The 11,382-nt window shown below is 38.2% G+C and overlaps 1 long non-coding RNA gene across 1 annotated transcript; it reads left to right on the forward strand.

Moving 5' to 3' along the window:
* The first annotated feature begins 925 nt into the window (after positions 1-925).
* LOC121894437 lies at positions 926-11,072 on the forward strand. Its single transcript, XR_006095538.1, has 3 exons — positions 926-1,049; positions 1,484-1,536; positions 9,609-11,072. It is a non-coding gene; the product is annotated as an uncharacterized LOC121894437 (long non-coding RNA).
* The last annotated feature ends 310 nt before the right edge of the window (positions 11,073-11,382 follow it).

Genomic DNA, 11,382 nt, shown 5'->3' on the forward strand with positions numbered 1-11,382 from the left:
ACACACAGTCGATCTGGCTCTGTGACTACCTCCGTAAAAGGGGTGTAAAAGGGGCTATAGAGAGCAGAGGGGAGTAGGGCGACCATAAATGACAGCAAAATGCAGCACAGACTCTCACACACTGAGCTGAAATTAAAAGAGTGCACATGAATTTGGTAAATAACATAAATAAAGACAGTCTCTACTGCGTTATGCTTTTATTTATGGTCGTCGTCTTGCTGCTTCTCTGCTCTTTCTCTGCTTGTGTTCTGTGCAGCAGAGGAGACAGACAGCGGTGGAGAGTTGACGACAACTAAACTTGTTACATTACTGTAAGTGCAATAAAATCTTCACAATTAAAAAGCCAAGAAGAGTAATTTATCAATGTAATCTGTGCAAAAGATGGAAAGACTCCAAATAACGAAAAATATTGTCGTAAAGAGCGTGATTTGTGTCACAACGAAATAAATGATAGAGCATAATATGAACATCATCACACGATATATATCGTCATATCGCACAGCCTACTTTCACAGTTAATAAATCTCTGCTGAAATACAAGAGAAGTAGCGAGGTATCACTCAAGAATGTGAACTAGAGTTTACGACAGTGGTCTGAGGAGATAAGGAGACTCAAAAAAAAGTTTTCTGTCCATGTTTGCATGGAGTGGTTCAGGCCTTTCTCCTGTTCAAATAACCCTAAAGGTCATTCATACTTTTAGTTCAGGCAATCATTTTAGTTATCGGTCAGGACTGATCTCTCAGGTGGTCTGTGTAACCTCCATTTTGTCACACTGCTTGGCTTTGGTTAGTGTCACGCTGTCAGACCCGAACTTGGGCAAGAGGTCAGTGCATGTAGGTCCTGGGTAAGACATTCATCAGGGCTGTTTTATCCCATGGAATAAAAGAAAAGAGCATGGTGTCCTACACTCCCCGACTCAGCAGGAGTTCACTTCCATCAATGAGGACATTTGGAGGCAGAAGAAACAAGTGATATGACAACAACCTTTATGATCAGAGTTTATGTCTTTCTAATGTTCTAAGTGATTAACAAAGGATAACTAGTCTAAGGTAAGGTTAAATACTGGATTCTAATCTGATTTTAATGGTTATCTGGATTATTCTTACTACTTAACTAGGATAGCAGGAGTTCTTTATCAAAGTCAATCAACAACACTTTCATGTTTTCACATCATCAAACAAATAACATAACAGCTCAGATAACTACACAATGCACAGATGATGATTCAGACAACATGCAACCATGTACTTTAGCAGTGTCCATAGTAACCACCATAGCAATGATAGAAAGCTTGAAAAAAATCTTTGTAATAACTGACAAACTAAACATCATATACATTCACTAAACAAAGATTATGAAAATAAAATTCACATTTTCGCTAGCAATGTTATCAAAGTGCAATTTAATGCTGAAACAATTTTAAAATATTGAATTTTCCACTGAGAATAAAAAGAATGTCAGCCATTTTTGTTTGTTTTCGCAGACACAGGACACTGGAACACAGGACAATAGAAAAGAATCTGCAAAAAAAAAGAAGTAAGCATCTCACAATTTTAGAGCCCTTATTGTGAAATTAATATGTTTTGTGCTGTGCACCAGCGTAGCTATTACACATTTTGATGTGAGACTGGGTTGTTAGGTGGTAACAGGAGCAGCAGAACCATAATGTAAGGAAACATTCTACTTAGCCTGACAAACTCAGCCATTAGAAAGTGATTAAACATGAGCTAGATTCTTAATTTATTGATTTTGTTTGTTTTTAACCATTGCAACTTCTGCACATTGAGCTTGCAGCAATGAAATGACAGGGTATTATTAGGCAGCAACGTGTGAATGCAAGAAAAACCTCAAACCAAGTTTCTCTCTGTATCAGCCACCATACCCAACAGCCCTGCCATCAGATTACGGAAACAGGCGGCAAATTTGGCAGTTGCCTGCAAATGCAGAGATAGAGAACCGAAACTGAAGTCAAGCCTAAAACTGTATATGCTTATGCTGTAGATGCAGCAATCAGGAAAACATGTACTATCTGGATAAAAGTGATTGATATGATATGATACCACAAACGTTTTATTTAGTTCAGTCAAAGCAGGTCATCCTGCACAAGAAGTCATTATCAGTATCTGTCAGAGTAAAGATGATAATGACAATGAGGTTTAACGGGTTTCAACTTTAGGTGCAGTTGAGGTCACAAATAAATTTAAGCAAAAGATCTGGAAGAAAAATTTTCATATAGTATAGTATGGTGGCATGCTGATAAAAAGTCTCCCTCATACACCAACAATTTTAGTATGCAAAGCTTTCAGTCACATTTTGTGGCCTTTTTCTGTAGCTGGAGTTGTCATTGAGTATTAAAACTGCAGTTTCCAAGGTCAAGGATGAAGTTTCAAGCTCAGCTATACATATTGTTTACATTTTAGAAAATCACCATTAAAAGTCATACTGCATACTGGCAGTTCCTGTTTACACTGGAACAATGGATACAGACAAACGATACCAGGATTACTTTTATATGGAAAAAATCACGAGTTACAAGGAGAGTCTTTCCATATGATTTCTAGGTGGATTTAAAGCAGCTATAATCAATATTTTTTATAATAACAATGTATTAAATGACAGTGTGATAATGATAATGTTGCTACAGAGAATCATATATTTTTCTGAAAACTCAGATATATCTAACTTCATTTATTATATAATAAAATGTATTTGTTTCTTAGTTCCATTAACGTCACCAGGGTTGAGGGTTCACATCTCATATGGTCCACTCACATCAGAACATCAGAATGAACTCATGGTGTGTCCGTTCTCTATGGAAAAAAAACATCCACCAAATGGTATTCGGAGTGATATAAATGCTACTGTAAGAGAGTGAGGAAAGCTTCCGGGAACACCAACGGTGAAAACATTAGACAACATTACCAGTTAACTGTCCATCAATACCATGCTGGACATGATGTCTCTCTTTAGTTCAATACGGCAACAACAGGAAGAAGGGTAATGTGCTCTCATTGTTTTTCTACTTATACAATGTGTGTTATATAGTTTGTGTGTATGTGTGCACTGTGTTAATCATTCTTCCGTCTGCCCATCAACGTCATTATAGTATCAATGAGTATAGAGGTTTTCTTCATGTTTATCTCTCCCTGTTGCTCTGATGTACTGCACACCTTTATATTTCATCTGGTATCATCTCCATCTGTATTCATTTATCACTCAGTCGCCCATTCTGCCTTCGTTTTCCAACTTCTAAATTTACTTTTACTCATTGGCATGTGTAAGTGCTCTTAACCTTCTAATTCTAATGGGATTAAACATAGCCTCCACGGTGCAGGAAATTGTTAGTGCACTTTATTTTAGGAACCCTAATCCTATTTTAACTTTATTGCCATAGTGAGTTTACCAATAGTCTAGTTTTTCCTTGGTTAGTGGATGGGGCATACCATCCAGCTTTAGCATTCTCGTAGCATCTCTTTTATGGTTATCCTTTACAGTGACCACATTAATGACATTTCACTTCCTTTCCTATGTGCCTACTGACTTCTCCCTCCCTGGTTGAGTCTTCTCTGCTCCCACAATTCTTTGCTGTTCTTCTCTCCTGGGCCATTTCAAAGAGCTGTGGTCATGTCAAACTGGGCTAAACAAATAAGCTGGACTTTACTTTTCTTGAACGTTATGTGCTTATATATGGTTTTACTACCATTAGGTGGCAATATAAGCACTTCTTGAGAGAGATCAGCTACATCTGAACATCGCACTCAACCAAAACCAAAAATGGGAACTGAGGTGTGTGCAATCAAAGTCAAAGTTCTGGGTTAGCACACCCAAATCAGTTATTCCTCTTATTTAGTTTATGTAGTGAGGCAGGTCTGTCTTAGGATGCCTCTGACTACAGGTAGTCACTTGGTGCACCTGTTGGTAATAAGTTGATTGACACTTGGTGTAAAGTTAAAAAGAACCAATCATGAAACTGAAGGACTATTGCACAAGGCATAGTCGAAATGCCTGCATTTTCCACCTGTGCTCAAGTTTGATGAAGAAAACTAAATAAAAGGAACAATCTAATTGATTTGGGTATGCAAACCCTTTTTTGTGATTTCAACAACATTCATGTCAATGTCATTATCAGGTGAACGGAGCTGACCTTCTGTCTGCTGTCTCAGACTGGCTGCCATGGCCCCTGGGTGGCTCATCCTCAAGCTTCTTTTCTCCCTGGTCTCTCCACTGCTCCTCATCTTGCTCCTCTTGTGATGATTGGTTATCTAGCTGGTTTCTTTGCTGTCCCTCATGCCACTTTCTACAATGAAGCTGAACCATGGCCAGGAGTTGCCTTAATTGGTGCTGCATTGACTGCCAGCATTGCTGCTGGTGAGCTCTTTCACTTTCAGCTCTTTGGTCCTGGTCTCTTTGTGTCTGGATAAGTGCTTTGACTGCCTCTGCCAGTTCTGACACTGTGACCTTTGTGTCTTTAGTGGTGTTAGGTGTTTATTATATGGTCTTACAGTAGATAGAAATTGATTTGGCTTTTGCACTGATCTTTAACATGAGTGCTTTTCTTGTGATACTGATGACATTTTAGATGAGTAGTTTGCCACTCATCTTTCATCTCTGAGTCAGACATAACCACATTTAGGCAGTGAGCTTGATCCACTCCTCTCCTCCACATACTTGAAATTACAGCTAAGTATACTCCCTCTCTCAGCATCTAGCACTCCCTGACTTCCAGTTGTTGTTTGCTCTGAGCCATCAGTGTGTGAAAGTAACACAAATCAAGTCTAAAAAACAAATTGACTTGGACCATAAACATCAGAGTAACCAACACCTTCCCAGAATTCCTGAGACAAGAGATTGAAATCAATTTGAGCCAGAGTGAAGAAGTTTATTTTGTAGTGTTTTTGTTGAGGGTAGAGTCCAGTTCATGAAACCTCAACTAAGCACGATGGATTTGTCTGCATTCCTCTTCCATGGTTATCATACCACTTATAAATACATTTTATATCCAAAGTTTTAGAAAGTTGATCGCTTTTATAAATAATCATGTTATCTGAAGAAAAAAAAACAATCAGGTTTCTGTTTACTGTACAGCACTGAAACTCCCCTCATTAAAGTAACCAATGATCTTTTACTAACAGCTGATGCTGGTGATTGTTCAGGATTAATTCTACTTGATCAGCTTTATACACAGTAAATCACACAGTTTTTCTCAGTTATTTAACAGCTTTAGACAGGTTTAAACATATTTGTGCCCTCTCTTCAGTGACCCCTCTGACCTACGGTGTTCCCCAAGGCCCCATCCTTGGCCCCCTTGTATTCTCTATATACATGCTTCCACCAGGTTCCAATATTCACAAACATACACAAACACACAAACAATACCACTGCTGTGCAAATGACACTGATATCTATGTTCTGTTAAAAACCAGTGTAGAAGCCAACTTACATCACCTGATATCTTGTCCCTCAGAAATCAAGTGTTGGATGTCCCAAAACGTTCTGATACTAAATGAAAATAAATCAGACATAACTGTATTTGGTCCAGTGCCAGTCTGCAGAAGATTCTTGGCTCCCTGTCTGCAAATATCAAACCCACAAACATGGGTGTAGTCTTTAATAGTGACCTCTCGTTTGACAAACAAGTCACAAGAACGGTCCAGTTATGTTTCCTCAACCTGAGGAGCATCTCAAAAATCAGGTATTTCCTCTCTTGTGCTAATCTTGAGAACATCATACATATTGCCATGTCTTGATTATTGCAAGGGGATGCAACAGGATGAATCGAAATAACTTTGGCAATCCCTTCATTTTTCATATACCAGGAGATCCACTGGTACTCAACACATATAAGAGTATGGTTATTCCAAGCAATGCCTCTATCATTTGTCGGAGTAACTTTACTCTTACCTTCTCATCTAACAACCAACCCATCTGCCAGTCCGGAGACACTGACACTCACATAACCTTGAAAAGTCATGCCAACAAAGATAATCCAACAATATGTGCTGTCACTGTTTTGAGGTTTTCTTGTCAATGCTGCATTAATTCACAATCTGCTTCCATTCAGTCACTTGTTTCACAAAAGAAGAATGAAAGTCTACTTTGGAAAGTAATCTTTAAAAAATGTTGAAACCTTGCAAACATTTTTAGATTAATTGTCAATGCTTTGTTAACCAGGATGGTTAAATTTATGTTAGCTTGGATGCACTAAATTTTGTTGTCTGAAACACAATCAAAACAACAAAGGTTATACAGTCTGAACTCAGATACAGCATGCATTGCAAAATGATTAAGGGGAACATAAATGGGACATTAACAGAAGGAAATGGGTTGTAAATTTAAATGACACTGTTATTTAAGCAAAGTATAATAAATAGCCACATTAGCACAGACATATGCATACAGACACAACTGATTGATTTTAAATGTAAAAATAATTTCCCAGTCAGCTTTTTACCAAGAATAATGATATCCTATATAAACAAACACATCATTACATCATTTTCTGCCAAGGTTTTTTTTTCTTGAGGTATTTTTTTATTGTTTTTGGTTTTGGTTTGCACTTGGTTCGATGGGAAAAACCTGATGTCTGTGCACCAATAAGGTTTGTTTATGTCGCTGGCACTGTTGATCAAATCTGATCAACCACACCTATAAAGTCTTAGAGGAAGAGATAAGTGTGTTTTTAAGAGTGAGTGTTAAATTCTTAATAAATAATACCTCAGATATTTTCCAAACGTAAGCTTTGATTTATTGCTTATATAGTCATGAATATGCATTGATATAGATAAGTACTATGAGTCAAATTTACAGGGGAATAATTAAGATGAGTTCATACTGTTTATCTCTTCAGCTTTCATGGTTTATTGTTTTATCAGCGAAAACATGTGTAACACTGCTATCAAAAGATGATGATATTTCTTAATAAGTAGTTTGATATAGGGACCAAGAATGGAAAAAAACAATCACTGCCTACTGATGTTTACATGGACTTTGACATCATAGACGGTGACACAATGAGGCTACTAGTTGCCACATTGAACTTAATTAACTTGTGTGTCAGTCAGCCTTACAAAAGTTGCACAACAAGTGCACACAGAATAAATGGTGCATTAAACTCAGGGTGGTTTATAGAAAGGTTTGCATTTTTAATACAGTTGATTATTAACGAGTTCTTAGGAGTTCCATAAAAGACCCGTCGTCTGTTTACAATAGTGACAATCACACGGGGGAGCCTGCCAATTGCAGGGTAAGGAGACGCTCAACAAATTCAAAATTCCCGTTTGTGCTGTCAGATAAGTGCACAAAGTCTCTCTAGAGCTTAGCAAGTCTGTCATGAAAATAATTCATCCAGTGTTAGAGACAAAATGAAATGAAAAATAAAATTTTCCTGGTTCTAATCCTGTCTGTTAATTGTTTAATCCCTTGGTATGTGAAATATATGTCATATAAGTTATAATAAGTATTTTTTTTTATTAAAATCCTTCTCTTTTCTCTTCATGTAAAACACTAAAATGTTTTTAATGACTGATTTTGAGCTTGGGGGCGTATACATAATATCCAATCAAATGTGAATGAGGTGACTAGCAAACCGCACCCATCATATAAAACTGCACTTGACCTTTACCTTGTGGTTTATGCCCAGCAGAGTGATATTATAGGCTATCAGTGATACGAGAAGTGTGTGTTTATAGCTCAGTTGGCAAAAACGCTTACATTTCCAAAACAACATTGCTATGTTCTCATTTATATTCATTTCTCACTCATCCTCCACCTCCTTATGTAACAACCTGGGTGGAGGCCAACTAGTCCTCTACAGCTTGTATTGCTCTGTATTTGTTATGCCATGCCCACTTTTGAGCAACCCAAAGAAATCTGAAGGATCTGATCATATCTCTCTTATAACTATACCCTGCCTACATAGTTAATTTCACCTCTCTGGCACACAACTGTTTGCTTATGTCAATCATGAACAACAAAGAAAGGAGAGTTTATTTGTATAGCACCTTTCAAAAACAAGGCAATTCAAAGTCCTTTATCGTGTATGAGATATAAAAAGGCATTATGATAAGATATAAATGAAACACAAGGCAGTAGAAAAATAAATAAAAAAGATATATAATAATAAAACTGATGATAAATACAAGCTCAGTGAATATAACAACAAATAAAAACAGGAATAAAACATTCAACTGCAATGCAGTGAGAGATATGAATAAATAGTCCCAAATTTAAGTATGTAAAAAAATATTGGCAAACAATAACAAAACAGCTAACAAAGCTAGCTACAAACAGATGTGTATTTAGCAATACTACATGTTTGGAACATACTGAGCATGAAGGTGAGAGGTGGAGAAGACACATTATGTGGCAGGATTTGACATTTTTGATGGACTTTTTCTTGGTTCACTGGAATCTGCTGCCTTCCTTTGCATAAGAGCAAGACACAAACTTTTCAGAGCCACCTCTCAAGCCTACAGGCAGTTGGTTTCTTTTGAAGAGCAAAAGACTGTCTTTGAAGTTTTTCTTAAATTTTCAGAGGGTTGACATGCAGTATTCATTAAATGCTAACACCATCAGCACATACTCGCAATAATTTCCAACACGGTAAAACTCAGGATAATATGTTGGAATAAGTCTGAGGACTAAACGTCTGTCCTTTTATGTCCCTATTGGAAAATGCCCATAATGCACCAGTGGCGCTAGTTGCTCCCTCTCTTCAAAGAGGTCATGACACCCTGCTCCTGCCCCCTCAGCAACTCATGACTGAAACTGGGTGGCTTTGGCTGCCAAGTTTAATTAAGAAATAAACCTTTAATCGCCTGTTTCCCGCCAGCCTTGTAGCAATGTTCGCAGCATGGTGCAAAAACAGGTAGAAAAAAAAGGAGAAAAGTAGGACTGGGGAAGTGAGTGGAGGATTTGGAGAGTAGGAGAAAGTGGAAATAGGAGGGAGTGATTCAAAAAAAAAATCAAGAGGTTTGAGGGTAAAAGGAGGGGGAAGAGCAAGAGACAAAAAAGTGTTGGGGCAAGCAAGGACAAGAAAACTGGAGGATGCGGTTGGTAAAGAAGAGAGGAAAGCAAGGAATGAGATGCAGAAACAAAATTACAGGAGAGTGTGAGGAGGCAGAAGGATGTACGCAGGGAGATGAGGAGGTGAATAGGGGATGAGGAGACATGGAGGGAGGAAGCTGAGAGGAAAGGTTGGTGTAAATGAGGCAAAGAGAAGAGGAAAAGACAAGGAGAGGGAAGATGAGATGGAAATTAAGGAGGAGCTCTAGTAAAGAAGAAGGAGAGGGTGAAGAGGTGGAGGTAAAGCATCAGAAACTGAAAGGAGAAGAGGTAGAAGGAGGACAGGTGGCAGAGATGGGTGTGGTTGAGGAAGAAGAGAAATAAAAAGAAGCCAGTTTGACTTTTAGATCCCTGAATTTGATCCCTTATCAGACTCAAAAACACCGCAGCCATATACTGTATAAAACTACATATAAAAGTTATTGTGGCACAAGGTTAACAGTATAATTAACTTTACGATGTAAGTCATTAGATATATGCACTTGCAGGAATCTGACTGGCCAAATCAGTGCCAGGTTGACCTTCTTTTTCCATTTTTTTTGCAGGAACTCTCTGCCTCGTGACCCCGAGTGAACACAGTAGTCTCATTGAAATGAATGAGAGGCTTTTTTTCTGACACACAATGTCAGTCTGGACATGGCATTATGGTCAAGAAAGGGGAGAGGCCTGAGTAGCAAGAGGAAGAGGAGGCGAGCAGTCAAGCGAAGTGACCCGACAACCAGGAGGTGAACCGGAGCAACGATCAGAGATAAACACATTCCTGAGGGAAATGTGTTTATATCCCTGAGAGAGGGACAGAGTGGTAAAATTAGAAAGATAGATTGAGAGAATATTGAGGTTGAAAGAAAACAACATGGGTGAAGAAGTAAAGGAGGTGCATACAGGCAATGGAGCAAAAGGTGAGCGAGCGAGGGCAGAGGAGAAAAAGAAAAGATAACAGACAAATGAAGGAGGAAAGCATGAAGAATGGAAAATTTGAATATTTTATCTGCAAGGGAGACAAAGATTTAGTTTTGAAGCTTTGAAAGAGAAGAGTACAGTTCGAATGAGAGAAAGTATAAATGCATTTGTTTGGTGGAGTGAAATCGCATGTTAGATTGAGACAGAGAGAGAGAAAGAGAGAGAGAGAATGTTTGAGAATTCATTTATCCCTTAAATCGAGTGAAAAGGAGATTTGACGTCTGTTTTCTAAGGAGAAAAAAATAAGTGACTTAGAGTGTTTAATGAGTGAATAGCAGAACAGGAGCTCAGCCGACCGGATAATGCTTCGTTAAGGAGACGCTGATTGGCCTGCCACGTAATCCCCCACCAGCCGCACAGCAATAATGATGTGTTTTGTTGAGTAACAAGCGAGGAATTGTAGTTACAAGAACACATAGAGTGGACACTCATGCAGATATGAAAAAACATAATGAATAATGTTGTTATTAGAGTACACCCTCTCAAGTTTTAATTGTTTTTAAGTGGAGGGTTTTTTTTTTGTTTGTTCCACTACGGCTTGAATTGATTTGGAGCGAAGTGTTGAAGCAGAACAGAGACACAGTTACAGAGCACAGAACATGCAACATGATTGTGAAATAAATATTACATAAACTGAGGGTATGTTAAAGAAATAGTTTGACATTTTGGGAAATACACTTATTTGCTTTCTTGCTGAGTGAGAAGATCAATACCTCTCTCATATCCCTGTAAAACCACCAGCTTGGTGTTTTCGCAGTTCTGTTTTTGTATGGATTATACAAACAAGATTCAACATGTTCAATAATAGTCTTTGGAGATGTTGATAGGTGTGTTTTTGAACTTTGGACCAAGCCAGTCTAGCAGCTCCCTCCTCCTGCTTCCAGTCTTTATGTTAAGCTAATCACCTCCTGGCTCCAGGCTCCATATAGGGCGCAGACGTGTAAATATTGTTATTTAACTGGCAGTGAGAGTGAATTTCCCATAACTGTTGAACTTTAAGCCTTCAAAATGATTGTTCTGTGACTGTGAGAAAATTATTTCATTGATTAAAGGTGACATATCATGAACATTTGAAGTCTATATTTATATTCTGGGGCTCTACTGGAAGATCTTTGCATGATTTACAGTTCAAAAAAACTCCTTATTTATCTTATACAGGCCCTTTATGCAGCCTCTCAGTTCAGCCTCTGCCTGAAACAGGCCGTTTTAGCTCCTGTCTCTTTAAGGCCCCCGTCCTGATGAGCCCACTCTATTCTGATTGGTTGCCTCTCAGCAGCTAACAACTAACAATAGTAGCAGGATTTTGCATCTTTTTCTCATTCTTTACTCAAAATGTCAGCCTCTCAAATTCATCACATA

The sequence above is a fragment of the Thunnus maccoyii genome, chromosome 3 (genome assembly GCF_910596095.1).
Source record: "Thunnus maccoyii chromosome 3, fThuMac1.1, whole genome shotgun sequence".
NCBI lineage: Eukaryota > Metazoa > Chordata > Actinopteri > Scombriformes > Scombridae > Thunnus > Thunnus maccoyii.